This window comes from Dendrobates tinctorius, unplaced genomic scaffold (genome assembly GCF_039654945.1).
Source record: "Dendrobates tinctorius isolate UK_male_01 unplaced genomic scaffold, ASM3965494v1 ptg000151l, whole genome shotgun sequence".
In the NCBI taxonomy this organism is placed as follows: Eukaryota; Metazoa; Chordata; class Amphibia; order Anura; family Dendrobatidae; genus Dendrobates; species Dendrobates tinctorius.
This window is the reverse complement of record NW_027361818.1, coordinates 31,949,589-31,962,028: the sequence shown is the minus strand read 5'-3', so window position 1 is coordinate 31,962,028 and position 12,440 is coordinate 31,949,589.

Sequence of the window (12,440 nt, the reverse complement as noted above, 5' to 3'; positions counted from 1 at the left end):
TGGGGTATAATACAGGATGTAACTCAGGATCAGTAATGTATGTACACAGTGACTGCACCAGCAGAATAGTGAGTGCAGCTCTGGGGTATAATACAGGAGGCAACTCAGGATCAGTAATGTAATGTACGTACACAGTGACTGCACCAGCAGAATAGTGAGTGCAGCTCTGGGGTATAATACAGGAGGCAATTCAGGATCAGTAATGTATGTACACAGTGACTGCACCAGCAGAATAGGGAGTGCAGCTCTGGAGTATAATACAGGAGGTAACTCAGGATCAGTAATGTAATGTATGCACACAGTGACTGCACCAGCAGAATAGTGAGTGCAGCTCTGGAGTATAATACAGGAGGTATCTCAGGATCAGTAATGTATGTACACAGTGACTGCACCAGCAGAATAGTGAGTGCAGCTCTGGAGTATAATACAGGATGTAACTCAGGATCAGTAATGTAATGTATGTACACAGTGACTGCACCAGCAGAATAGTGAGTGCAGCTCTGGGGTATAAAACAGGAGGCAACTCAGGATCAGTAATGCAATGTATGTACACATTGACTGCACCAGCAGAATAGTGAGTGCAGCTCTGGGGTATAATACAGGAGGCAATTCAGGATCAGTAATGTAATGTATGTACACAGTGACTGCACCAGCAGAATAGTGAGTGCAGCTCTGGAGTATAATACAGGATGTAACTCCGGATCAGTAATGTAATGTATGCACACAGTGACTGCACCAGCAGAATAGTGAGTGCAGCTCTGGAGTATAATACAGGAGGTATCTCAGGATCAGTAATGTATGTACACAGTGACTGCACCAGCAGAATAGTGAGTGCAGCTCTGGAGTATAATACAGGATGTAACTCAGGATCAGTAATGTAATGTATGTACACAGTGACTGCACCAGCAGAATAGTGAGTGCAGCTCTGGGGTATAATATAGGGAGTAACTCAGGATCAGTAATGTATGTACACAGTGACTGCACCAGCAGAATAGTGAGTGCAGCTCTGGGGTATAATACAGGATGTAACTCAGGATCAGTAATGTAATGTATGTACACAGTGACTCCACCAGCAGAATAGTGAGCGCAGCTCTGGGGTATAATACAGGATTTAACTCAGGATCAGTAATGCATGTACACAGTGACTGCACCAGCAGAATAGTGAGTGCAGCTCTGGGGTATAATACAGGAGGCAACTCAGGATCAGTAATGTAATGTATGTACACAGTGACTGCACCAGCAGAATAGTGAGTGCAGCTCTGGGGTATAATACAGGAGGCAATTCAGGATCAGTAATGTATGTACATAGTGACTGCACCAGCAGAATAGTGAGTGCAGCTCTGGAGTATAATACAGGAGGTAACTCAGGATCAGTAATGTAATGTATGTACACGGTGACTGCACCAGCAGAATAGTGAGTGCAGCTCTGGGGTATAAAACAGGGTTTAACTCAGGATCAGTAATGTATGTACACAGTGACTGCACCAGCAGAATAGGGAGTGCTGCTCTGGAGTATAATACAGGAGGTAACTCAGGATCAGTAATGTAATGTATGTACACAGTGACTGCACCAGCAGAATAGTGAGTGCAGCTCTGGAGTATAATACAGGATGTAACTCAGGATCAGTAATGTAATGTATGTACACAGTGACTGCACCAGCAGAAAAGTGAGTGCAGCTCTGGGGTATAATATAGGGTGTAACTTAGGATCAGTAATGTATGTACACAGTGACTGCACCAGCAGAATAGTGAGTGCAGCTCTTGGGTATAATACAGGATGTAACTCAGGATCAGTAATGTAATGTATGTACACAGTGACTGCACCAGCAGAATAGTGAGTGCTGCTCTGGAGTATAATACAGGATGTAGCTCAGGATCAGTAATGTAATGTATGTACACAGTGACTGCACCAGCAGAAAAGTGAGTGCAGCTCTGGGGTATAATATAGGGTGTAACTTAGGATCAGTAATGTATGTACACAGTGACTGCACCAGCAGAATAGTGAGTTCAGCTCTGGGGTATAATACAGGAGGTAACTCAGGATCAGTAATGTATTGTATGTACACAGTGACTGCACCAGCAGAATAGTGAGTGCAGCTCTGGAGTATAATACAGGAGGCAACGCAGGATCAGTAATGTACACAGTGACTGCACCAGCAGAATAGTGAGTGCAGCTCTGGGGTATAATACAGGGTGTAACTCAGGATCAGTAATGTATGTACACAGTGACTGCACCAGCAGAATAGTGAGTGCTCCTCTGGAGTATAATACAGGAGGTAACTCAGGATCAGTAATGTATGTACACAGTGACTGCACCAGTAGAAAAGTGAGTGCAGCTCTGGGGTATAATATAGGGTGTAACTCAGGATCAGTAATGTATGTACACAGTGACTGAACCAGCAGAATAGTGAGTGCTGCTCTGGAGTATAATACAGGAGGTAACTCAGGATCAGTAATGTTATGTATGTACACAGTGACTGCACCAGCAGAATAGTGAGTGCAGCTCTGGGGTATAATACAGGATGTAACTCAGGATCAGTAATGTACACAGTGACTGCACCAGCAGAATAGTGAGTGCAGCTCTGGGGTATAATACAGGGTGTTACTCAGGATCAGTAATGTATGTACACAGTGACTGCACCAGCAGAATAGTGAGTGCTGCTCTGGAGTATAATGCAGGAGGTAACTCAGGATCAGTAATGTAATGTATGTACACAGTGACTGCACCAGCAGAAAAGTGAGTGCAGCTCTGGGGTATAATATAGGGTGTAACTCAGGATCAGTAATGTATGTACACAGTGACTGAACCAGCAGAATAGTGAGTGCTGCTCTGGAGTATAATACAGGAGGTAACTCAGGATCAGTAATGTAATGTATGTTCACAGTGACTGCACCAGCAGAATAGTGAGTGCAGCTCTGGGGTATAATACAGGATGTAACTCAGGATCAGTAATGTAATGTATGTACTCAGTGACTGCACCAGCAGAATAGAGAGCGCAGCTGTGGAGTATAATACAGGATGTAACTCAGGATCAGTAATGTAATGTATGTACACAGTGACATCTCCAGCAGAATAGTGAGTGCAGCTCTGGGGTATAAAACAGGATGTAACTCAGGATCAGTAATGTAATGTCTGTACACAGTGACTGCACCAGCAGCATACTGAGTGCAGCTCTGGGCACGCCCAGGAAGAGGAGGAGCGTCACAGCTGAGCGTCTGCAGGCTGGGGTTTTGCTAAGCTCCTGGGAAGGGAGGTTTTTTTTTCCTGCAAGGACTTTCCATCTGCCCCCTTCCCGGGAAAGAGGACTCTCCCTGGGACTGAGCGCCGGGGCTGTGCCCCTGGCTCCCACCCCCCGGCAAGCCAGCTGTGGGTGGGGGGCCTCATCCACCACCAGGAGGCCCAAGGCACAGCCAGCCAGTCCCAGGGATGGGGAAAAAGCGGACCCCAGGGGCTGCAAGGCTCCAGGGTCCGGGACCCTTGAAGTGAAGGCTGTGGCGGCCCTTCCCCCGGAGGTGCAGCAGCCGGCAGAGGTGAGGCAGCCCCCCCCTTAACATCTGGGGCTCCAAGGTTGCGGGAGAGCTGGCTACCACCTACGCCTCCCGCATCCATGCCCACCTCTCCGAGTACGAGGAGGCAGGCAAGCAGCTCAGGCGACTCCGGGGGGAGTTGGAGGGAGCCCGGGTCATCAGTAAAAACAGGCTCCCTGCCTCAAAGAGAGCGGAGGTCACCGCCACGGTCAAGCGGCTGAAAGGGGAGATTCGGGCCCTGGAGGACCGGTGAAGTTCCATCATGGCCGGCAGCGGCCCCTTCCAGGAGAAGCTGCACAACGAGGACCGGTTCAGGGCCATGGCAGGTGGGTCTCCTTGGGGGTCAGGAGTCCCCATCCAGGTGGAGGAAAGCGAGGAGGAGGAAGAGCAAGATGGCGCCCACACCACACCCGGGCCACCTCCACCTGAAGACCTGGCGGACACCAGCGTGAGCCAGGTAACATGCAGCGGGAGAGCCCCTGAGCAATTGGTCCTCCCGCTGGACTCCAGTAACGCGGAGGAAAGCGGGAGCGAGGGGGAGGATGGAGGGAGCGGGAGTTGTTCTGAGGGGGGCTGCCTCATCCTTAAACAAGTACGGCAGACGGAATCCCCAGCACAGTTTGGCACGCTGTTGTTTGGGGATGAAGTCTGCCAGGAGGATGAGGCAACCGGGAAGAGGAGAAACAGGAGGCGCAGGCGTAAGGCCTCTGAAGGCGTGGAGGAACAACTGGTTTTTGCTCCTCTTCCCGGGGCCCCTCTGTCCCGCTGTGTGGAACCCGCTACCCACCCCGGCTCGGGCTCTGTGGTGGGTCCGCAGCGAGGGAAAGGGGAGAGAGATGACTGTTGTGACCTGACTGTCGCATCTGGTGACAGTTCAGACCAGGGCAGTGACATGGAGGTCGGTGCTGGTTGTGGTGGTGGTGTCCAGGCTCAGCCCTCGGTGGCAGGGGGGGCTGGCCTGGCACCAGGTAAAGTTGGTACAGCCAGGGCCGCACCTCCGGCGGCGAGTGCTGGGGCTTCTGGGCCCCCCACTCATGGATCCGTTAGGTCTGGATCGCTGGTGGGGGTCCAGAAGCCAAGAAAGGGCGATCCAGCAATTAAATTGCAGCTCAAGCGGTGCAAGGTGCTGGTAGCTCCCCTATCGGCGCCCATGGTGAGAGCGGGGTCTCCGGCACGTCGACCCAAAAAGGGGTCCGTGCAGTGGGCTCCGCCGCCATTGGGTGATGAGGGGGAGTGGCCGGCCTTGCCCGTGTCGAGCGGTGGGCACAGGGTGGCGGTGGTGGTCCGTGAGGGGGGCGAGGCCTCCCCGAGTGTTGCCCGGCCTGCAAAGGCTGCGGCATGCGGGGGGGTGTGTCCTCCTCGGCCATAGTCCCGCCCGCTATGTCCGCATCACCCGAGGGGGCGTGGCCTCGCAAGGGGCCGCTGCTCTGCCCATGGTGGCTGTGGCTGGCGGGGGGCGTGGCCTCTGCGGTCGTGGCTCCGCCCACTGTGCTCACGTCACCCGGGGGGGTGGCCTCGCAAGGGGTCACTGCCCGGCCTGGAGTGACTGCGACTGGTGGGGGGGCGTGGCCATGGCGGGCCCGCTGCCCTCTGTCCCACCCACCCTTACCAGCAATGTAGCACGGCCCCCAGAAACTGGTGGGGAGTTGTCGGGGTCCCCGGCCCACCTACCGTCATCTGGGGGTGCGGGGGCTCCGGCTCTTCCTGGGATGGCGGGGGCGGAGAGAGGAGATGCAGGGCAGGGAGCGGTGCCAGTGGCCATCCCTGCCCAGAGAGTACAGACAGGAAAGGACGACTGTGGTGCTTTGGACAAAAGAAAAAAAAGTGAGCTGCTGCTCCCAGGCCCAGCCAGAGTAACAAGCAGGCTAACATGGAGGCCCTTAAAGGAGCAGCAGCACTCCTGGCCAGCAGCACTGTCCAGGCCAGACCAGGAGCACCGGGCAGCCAGAGAGGGCCCCCAGCAGGTGGGAGGGAGAACTGCGGGGAAAAAAGTGGCAATATTGTAAATACTAATGCGAAGGTAATTTCTGTAAATAATACTGTAAATAATGCAAGCACCATTTGTGTGAGTGATAGTGAGTATGAGAGTGGCGTGGGTATTTTTGAAGAGATGTTTGCAGAAGTGAATGGAGATATGAGTGACATGGATGAGGGAGTGAGTGCGGGTGTGAATGGGTCTGAAAGTGCTGGAGTGAATGCCGATAATAAAAGAGTGAATGGGAGAGTGAGTGGGCGGATAAATGAGAGTGCAAGCACGAGTGGTGGTGGGAGGGCTGGCCCGTCTGCCCCCCCCGGCCGCAAGACCCCAACATAGTTATGCGGGGGCCGCGGCTGGGGGTCGGGGTGGTCCTCGGGGTGGTCCTGGGGGGGTCTCCTCGCCTCCGGGCTCCAGGGACGGCGCTTTGCACCACTGTTTCCTGGAGGCCCTCAAGAAAGGAGAAAGGTCGGTAACAGTAGAGGGGAGGACAGTGGACTTGTCTTTCTGGATAGAGAGACACGGCCTTGCTGCCTTCCAAAACCAAAGGGAGGGAGGGACTGTTTGGTCTCTCCCCACAGCCGGGCAGGGGCCGCAAAGGAGGAATGTGGTCCGTCTTAGGTGGGGGGGCAATGAAGCCAAGCCACCTAGGAGCAAGGTGGTGGAGCTCCTCCTTAAGATGGGCTTCGGGGCGAATGACATCTTTGCCCTGATACATCCTACGGCGTCCCGCTTCTTCGACGTCTGCTTTGTGCGGCCAGAGGGGCTTGAGCTCTTCTGGTCTAACTATGAGCTGGTGCGGGAAGAGCCCGGATGGCGAGACTTCGTTGCGCAAGCGGTGTCTCGCCAAAATTCCGTCAAGCGAGTGACCGTGGTCACTTGTAACGAGTCACTTGCCGGCGTGGACATTATGACGTGGCTTTCCCGTTACGGGGAAGTCATCGAGGTCCCCAAAAAGAACAGGGACGAATTCGGCATCTGGTCGGGGGGCTGGACCTTCATGGTTAAACTGAAGGTTTCCGGCGGCACGGTCACCCACATCCCTTCCTCGGCATTCCTGGGAAGGGACAGGATCCTGGTCTTCTACCAGGGGCAACCGAAGGTCTGCCACAAGTGCGGCGACCCCACTCACTTCAGCGCTAGCTGCAAGGTACAGAAATGTGCCTTGTGTGGTGGGGTACGTCATCTGGCCGCCTCGTGTAAAGACATTCGGTGTCACCTGTGTGGTGACCTAGGTCACCCTCTCAGCCGCTGCCCTTGCTCCTTTTCTAATGCCGCTGCAGGCCCCGCGGGAGGAGTCCGTGAGGGAGAAACCTCTGGCGGCGCTCCTGCAGCTGTGGCAGGTGGTGGCGGAGGGGAAGGGGCTGAGGGACCGGTGAGGAAGGGCAATGCCAAGGTGAGGGGCCCCGCGTACGTGCGGAGGCAAGAAAAACGCCATGGGGGTGGGGGGCAGGTGAAGTCTCAGGCAACCGGGTCGATGCCTGCTCCTCCCTCCAGGCCCATGGCAAAAGCCTCTGAGGTCCTGAGGGAGAGTGTGGTGAGAGAGGAGATCAGGAGGATGGAGAGGGAGGGTAAAGCGGCTGACTCGGACGGGTCCTCACAGTATGAAAGTGTTGATGAGGAGGTCCAGGAGCAGCCTACAGCAGCGGGTGGCAAAAGCAAACGTGCCAATCGTAACAAATCGGGGGGGAAGAAGGCTGGCAAGCCTTCAAAATCTCCCCCGCCCCCGACCACCAGGGTGCGCACGGAAGGGCCCGCTGACCCCCCTCTGATTGATCTCTCCAACCGGTTCAGCGTCCTCGGAGGCTCGGATGATGGGCCGCAAGACGAGGATGCTGGTCCGGGGGTACCACCGGAACGTCCTTCGGGGGATGGTGGGGTCCGTCCCTCAGGGGGCAGTGTTCCTCCTGGGGGGGGGACAGACCTGGAACCCGGGGGCGAGGACACCAGGGGGGGTGGGATGGACACAACGGGAGCTTCCCTGAAAAGGAAGGTGTCTGACCCCTCCCCAGGTGGAGGTGATAGCAGTGGTAAGAAGTTGGCCATCCAACTTGATCACCCATGATGGCGGAACTCGCCCCATTGATGCTGGCATCTATTAATGTTGCCAGCATAAAGTCAGATGCGGCTCGCTTCACGGCCTTTGATTTTTTTCTCCCGAATTGAGGCAGAAATTTTATTTTTACAGGAGACCAGACTAACCGACATGGGGGCCATCCATAAAGCATGAAGGGAGTGGAGGTGCGGGCCCTCATACTGGTCTCTTGTGGCCGAGCCGTACAGCGGGGTGGCGGTCCTTTTTAAAACCGCAGATATGGAATGCAGACGGGTTACCGAGTTGGAAATGGGGAGGTGCCTGATCCTGGATGTCTTCATGAGGGGACAAGCGCTTCGGCTCATAAACATCTATGGCCCACAGTCAAAGTGGGACCGTAAGTGTCTCTTCCTGAGGATCAAGCCCTTTCTTTTTACGAGCCGACAGGTGGTCTTCGGTGGGGACTTTAACACCATTACGAGGTCCCTTGACTGGGGGGGGTCCCGGAGATCGCCTGGCTTATGACAGCGTCGCGTTAAATAGTATAGCCAGTGAAGCTCGCCTGGTGGATGTCCACATCCGGCACACCCCAGGTCACGGGGGTTTCACCTATCATAGGGGTAGCAGCAGGTCTAGAATAGACAGGTTTTTTTTAAAGGAGGACGCCATCTTTTCTGCTGTGTCTGCCGTTGAGGTGGAGTTCTCCGACCACTGTCTAATTTTCTTTTCTCTGAATGTTGCAGAGACTCCTCGGATGGGAAGAGGGCTGTGGAAGCTCAATTCGTCTCTGCTGGAAGAAGCGGAGGTGAGACAATCCGAGGATTTTCTTCAGAGCCAGGTACCACTGTTGGATCTCTGTAGTAGCAAGTCAGAGTGGTGGGAGATCTTCAAAAAGCGGGTGGCGGGGTTCTTCCGTCAGCTCTCGAACCTCAGAAGTCTGAACAGGCACCGCTTGTATCAGGCTCTGGGGAGGAAACTCGAGCAGCTTGTCTCGACTGGAGGTGACCGTGAGAAAATCTCCAGAGTGAAATCTTTACTCAAGAGGTGTCAGTATGATAGGCACACATCTTTAGTTTTTGAGAGGGACTTCGGGAAGTACCGCTCGCCCGACCCTTACAGAAACTGTAAGATGTCAGTGAATTGTAAGATGGTAACAGGACTGATCGACAGTACGGGTTCCCTGAACAGATCCAAATCAGGGATCCTGGAGCTGGTCAGATCCTTCTACTCACACCTCTTGGAAAAGAAGGATCTGGATCGGGACAGGATGTCGGCTTTCCTGGCTGAAACCGTCCCTGAGCCAGGGGGTGATCCCTCTCTTGGTGTTTTGGCAGAAGAAATCAGGGAAGAGGAAGTGAGACTGGCCATTGATGGGCTTCGGCCCAAGAAATCGCCAGGTCCGGATGGCTTAACATCCGAGTTCTATAAGACTTTTAGGGACTCCTTGGTCCCCCTCTTGACAGGGGTATTTAATGAGTGTCTCTCCTCGGGCACTCTTCCCGACTCAATGAGGAAGTCAGCCCTCATTATTCTGTCAAAGGGTAAGGATTCGTCCCGTATCAAGAATTGGCGTCCCATAGCGCTTCTCGATACGGACCGGAAGGTTCTGGCCAAGGTGCTGTTTAATCGGCTGGTGAAGTTTGCACCCCGGGTCCTTTCAGGGGCCCAGCATTGCTCTGTTCCAGGCCGCAGTACTTTTAGTGCTGTGCTCGGTGTCCGAGAGGCAGTGGAGCAGGGTAGGGCAGGTCACTGGAAGGGGTACTTGCTGTAATTAGATCAAGCGAAGGCCTTTGACCGGGTCAACCACGAGTACCTCTGGTCCGTCCTTTTGAGGTATGGTCTGCACAGGAGGTTTGTAAAATGGTTAGAGATCTTGTACCAAGGGGCTGAGACTTTTCCGCTGGTGAACGGTTGGTCAGGTCGCCCTTTTGAGGTGGGTTCTGGGGTCCATCAGGGCTGTCCCCTGAGCCCGCTTTTATACGCGTTCGCGATCGATCCCTTCCTAAGGAGGGTAGATCGTGGACCATTGGCGGGAGTCGGGATGGACCAGGTGGGCTCTGGGTCCTCTCTGAGGGTGGTGGCGTACGCCGATGATGTTTCCCTTTTCGTGTCCTCAAGAGGGGAGGCGGATTGGGTCATGTCGGAGGTAGTGCGCTACTCGGAGGCATCCGGGTCCATGATCAACCGGGATAAGTGTGAAAGTCTCTGGCTGGGAGGAGGAGATCCCAGGTTTGATCTCCCGGACACCCTTCCAGGGCCCCAGGCCACCGCCAAAATTCTAGGCATCGAATTTGGCCCTGGGGATTACCCCCAGCAAAATTGGGAGGGCAGACTTAAGATCGCCGCCCAAAAGGTGGACCAATGGAAGGGTTGGTCTTTAACCCTGAGGGAAAGGGTTGCCCTGGCTAAAGGTTTTCTGCTACCTTTATTAATATACCTGGGCAGTGTGTGCATCTTGCCGGAACCTCTCTGGACACGGGTCTATAGCCTGTTCTTCCAATTGTTATGGGGGAATAGGCTTAACCTAATCAAGAGGGAGGTTACATACCGTACGAGGAGACTAGGCGGGTTGGGTATGGTCAACCCGGTGGTGTTTCTAGTAAACACCTTTCTTAAGACTAACATCTCCAACCTCTGGCTAGAGAGGGCTCCTCCGTGGGTAGTCTCCTGCAAGGGTTGGCTTTGGCCTTTCTTCCAGGAATGGGAGACAGGAGGGCAGGTGAAGGACCTACGCACACCTCATGGGCATCTCCCGGCTTACGCTACCCCGGTTCTGAAGGTGATCCGCCGGTGGGGTCTGGGAATGTGGGAAATCAGGACCATGTTGAGGCAATGCCTTGACAGGAGGGTCCTGTTGACCCATTTCCAGAAGCCCCTGGCCCTTAAGGATTGCCCAGGCCGGGATCTGGAGGTCGGGCTGGGGCTTTTAAATTCTAAGCAGATCCCCGTGAAGTTTTGGGACTTGACCTGGCGTTGCTTCCACGGGAGGCTGTATGTAAAGAATAACTTGAAGTGCAGGAAATCCGATGATCGGGGTTGTCCCCGTGAGGAGTGTGGCGACGTGCTGGAAAGCATGGAGCACTTCCTGCTTCAGTGTCCCTTTAATGCAGAGGTGTACAACAGGGTGGGTGCTTCCATACGTTGGCCGCGGCTGGCGTCCCTCTCCTACGCTGAGTGGGCCTATGGAGCGTTCAGATCCCTGGGTGGTCGGGACCCGTGCACTTTATTCCTAGTCAGTGTAGTGGTTAGGTTCTACACTTGGAATGCACGGTGCCTAGTTTCGACGCGGAAAAAAACCCTCCCAAGGGATGAGGTGGTAGGAAACATCTTGGGTGACCTGGTGAAGGTCCGTTCTTTGGAGTTCGAAAGGTTGGGTGTGAGGAAGGCCTCTTGGCTTTGGAGAGGCCTCTCCTTTTAAAAACGCACTCAAGGGAGAGCTAGCTCCGTGTGAATGAGGGTAGGGATAGCATAAGTTTCACTGGGCGTGTTAGGGACAGAAGTAGGGGCAGATAGGGACAGGGAGGGACAGGCACTGAGGGACAGATAGAGAGTTAGTTATGTTAAGTTAGGTGGAGTAGGGACAGGAAGGGACAGATAGGGACAGTTTCTTTAGGGACAGAAGCAGGGACAGTCTTAGTTGTTGAGGGACAGGGTGAATGAGTTAGTGAGGGACGGGGCCACGAGAACTCCTTTTCCTGGTGGTGGGCTAAAAGCATGCCACTCTAGTCTTTTGTTTTGGAAACATAGAGCATTAATGGATATTGGGCTTGCAGGCACTGAACTTGGGCCTGTAAGAAACGTTTTGAAGGGTATGGTGTATTTAGTAATTAATTATATTTAATTGGTGTTATATTGTATTATGTATTGTATTGTATGTTATTATGTGTTGTGTATGTGTTATTATTTTCTTTTAGTTAGAGGGCATGGGAGGGTACAGTGAGGTTGGGAGGGGGGTGAATGGGGGAGGTGAGAATGGAAAAATCAAAGGACCCCAAGTCAAGGGAAGTGGCAAGTGGAGATATACCATGGACGATGGAGGAAAAAGGCATGCTGGAGCACATCGGAGGCAAATGGTGGAGGGTTTTTTTTCTTGAGGGGCATAAAACTTTCGTGCTCCTCAAGTAGATGTGATAAGGCCACGAACTGTTATGGACCTTGTGGAGTGATAGGCCATGGACGTATATGGACCTGTGGTGAGGAAAAAAGGTGGGGGGGGGGAATTTAAAAAAGATAGGGGTGTTAAGCTCGGTGGCGGTTCTTTTTGCCAAGTTAATGGCTAAACCTAGGCATGAGGATGAATGGATTATATCTGGGGGTTTTTTATTTTTATTGTATAGTGTTGGTGGAGAGTTCCTGCTGGGGGCCTTCCAAGCTGGAAAGCTTGAGGACCACAAGGGACATTGCAAGTTTTGCACAGGCGTTGTATGTTTCTGTATGGTTTTGTCTTGGTTTTTAGTTCTGGAATGTTGTTTTTGTCTGTCTTATGTATTATGTATTGTGTTTTTGATATTTTTATAATAAAAGAGATACAGGAGGTAACTCAGGATCAGTAATGTAATGTATGTACACAGTGACTGCACCAGCAAAATAGTGAGTGCAGCTCTGGAGTATAATACAGGATATAACTCAGGATCAGTAATGTAATGTATGTACACAGTGACTGCACCAGCAGAATAGTGAGTGCAGCTCTGGAGTATAATACAGGATATAACTCAGGATCAGTAATGTAATGTATGTACACAGTGACTGCACCAGCAGAATAGTGAGTGCAGCTCTGGAGTATAATACAGGATATAACTCAGGATCAGTAATGTAATGTATGTACACAGTGACTGCACCAGCAGAATAGTGAGTGCAGCTCTGGAGTATAATACAGGATGTAACTCAGGATCAGTAATGTAA